This window comes from Ostrea edulis, chromosome 2 (assembly GCF_947568905.1).
Source record: "Ostrea edulis chromosome 2, xbOstEdul1.1, whole genome shotgun sequence".
NCBI classification, from domain to species: domain Eukaryota; kingdom Metazoa; phylum Mollusca; class Bivalvia; order Ostreida; family Ostreidae; genus Ostrea; species Ostrea edulis.
In genome coordinates, this window is record NC_079165.1 from 108,465,716 (window position 1) to 108,468,215 (window position 2,500).

Genomic DNA, 2,500 nt, shown 5'->3' on the forward strand with positions numbered 1-2,500 from the left:
AAAAGAACAGATTTAGCTACCTAGGGGCCCATCATCAAGAGTATACATGCATAAATACTGTAATAAGAGAATATGTATATGTACTTACAGTTGCATACATTTGAAGTATACATTTTAAAATTTTTACTGAGAAGTAAATTAATAAAATGGAGATCAGGACTGCTAAATGTGAAAATTGCATCTCACCTACATGTAGATTGATTTAAGGAGTTCCTTCTTCATACAAATAGAAAAAATGCGATATTTTCTACAACAAAAAAAGTAAATATAAGAACAGATATCAAATGCAAATCCCCTCTGCATATAGACTAGATACAGCTACATCTATGCATGTTCATTTTCATGAATTCTTGCACATTATTACACTTATAATTTGTGACACTGTATTACACAATCTCCTCTAAAACTAATATATCATCAATAAGTTTTAAAATAATCGTCAAATACAGCTTACCTTGTCTGTAGAGGGCTCGAGAGAATTAAATTGAGAATAGCGCGCGGCTATAGCGAAAGTAGGGCTCGACGTTCTTGCAACCGGAAATACGGTAAAGGTTATTGCCCCGACGCACGAGTTATCGTTCTTTGCAGGAGACGGCTTATATAACGGAAGTTTGATAGTGGTTTGTATAGAAATGGGAGCTAAAATCAATTGTATTCCCTAAATTTGAAAACTTTAGAGATAAGAATGCATATTTGAATCAAATTCTCTTTGAAATATCATTTCAAAAGTCGAGAAAAATTTAAAAATCTAACGAAAAATTACGTTTAATAATGAAAACAATCAACCGGAAGTAGTATTTTTCTCAAAATTTGCTGTAAGGAAATATGATTTACCCAGAAAATGAGGAAAAACTCTGAATCGGACTTACTGCAACTTAATCGTCAGAGGAAATTCAAGCTACTTACAAAAATCGAAGATTCAAATCAAAATATCCTCATAACAATTATTAGTTTAATCACCGAGTTGGGAGTATATCAATCTCTTTAATCACAACCAGTCGAAAATATTAAAAAATTCATTAAAAATTCATTTCTTGATCAATTTCTATAAAAAAAATTCCCAACGAAGCGCTTATTTATATTATCTCAATTTCAGATCAGTGCGCATGTGCAAAGGGAAAATCCCGTCTGAAAATAGAAATGCGCATACCTGATAGGGTCGTATCAATATACGGCCCGCTTCAATGTTGCGACGTCATAGGTAACCTAATTTGCATTAATTATTCATAGTTACAAGGAGCAAGGAAAGTTCTATGTGCAGCAGGTGTGGCACGATAAAGATCCCTCCCTGCTCAATGGCCATAAGCGCCGAGCATAGACCTAAATTTCGCACCCCTTCACCGGCAATGGTGACGTCTCCATATGAGTGAAATACTATTGAGTGAAATATTCTTGAGAGGGACGTTAAACAATATACAATCAATCATAAATTACCTTGCAGAACTATATCTTACGACGACTATTTTCTGCCATGTTGTTGACGCGTCTTTGGTGGGAAAGGCTATAAACCCGTGAACTGATCCGACCGAAAACTCTGTGCACTCAAACACACACAAATTGCATATGTCATACCTTCTACTTTCGTTTTCCTATATATGATGCTGTACTCTCTTCACGGGCCTGATTCTAACACGAATTAAAATGTGATCCAGTTTCCGGGCCTGACTTTAATACTAATTAGGATAAGATTCAGTTCACGGGCCTCTAATTAGGATATGATCCAGTTCACAGGCCTGACTCTAACACTAATTAGGATGTGATTGAGTTCACGGGATTGCTTCTAACACTAATTAGGATGTGATTCAGTTCACAGGCCTGACTCTAACACCAATTAAGATGTGATTCAGTTCACGGGCCTCTAATTAGGATATGATCCAGTTCACAGGCCTGACTCTAACACTAATTAGGATGTGATTGAGTTCACGGGATTGCTTCTAACACTAATTAGGATGTGATTCAGTTCACAGGCCTGACTCTAACACCAATTAAGATGTGATTCAGTTCACGGGCCTCTAATTAGGATGTGATCCAGTTCACCGGCCTGACTTTAACACTAATTAGGATGTGATTGAGTTCACGGGCCTGATTCTAACACTAATTAGCATGTGATCCAGTTCACGGGCCCGACTCTAACACTAATTAGGATGTGATTCAGTTCACGGGCCTTATTCTAACACTAATTAGGATATGATCATGTTCACGGACCTCATTCTACCACTAATTAAGATGTGATTCAGTTAACAGGTCTCTAATTAGGATATGATCCAGTTCACGGGCCTGACTCTAACACTAATTAGGATGTGATTGAGTTCACGGGCCTGATTCTAACACTAATTGGGATATGATCCAGTTCACGAGCCTAATTCTAACACTGATTAAGATGTGATTCAGTTCACGGGCCTCTAATTAGGATATGATCCAGTTCACGGGCCTGACTCTAACACTAATTAGGATGTGATTGAGTTCACGGGATTGCTTTTAACACTAATTAGGATATGAT

General features: G+C 37.0%; 1 long non-coding RNA gene across 1 annotated transcript in view; it reads right to left on the reverse strand.

Annotated features, from left to right (window-relative positions):
* LOC130052056 (uncharacterized) overlaps positions 1 to 541 on the reverse strand; it is a 5,702-nt gene extending 5,161 nt beyond the window's left edge. The window contains exons 1-2 of the long non-coding RNA XR_008800413.1: positions 455 to 541; positions 187 to 247 (exon numbers count right to left, since the gene is read on the reverse strand). This is a non-coding gene — a long non-coding RNA (uncharacterized LOC130052056). The remainder of the gene's footprint in view (positions 1 to 186; positions 248 to 454) is intronic.
* Positions 542 to 2,500: the final 1,959 nt, after the last annotated feature.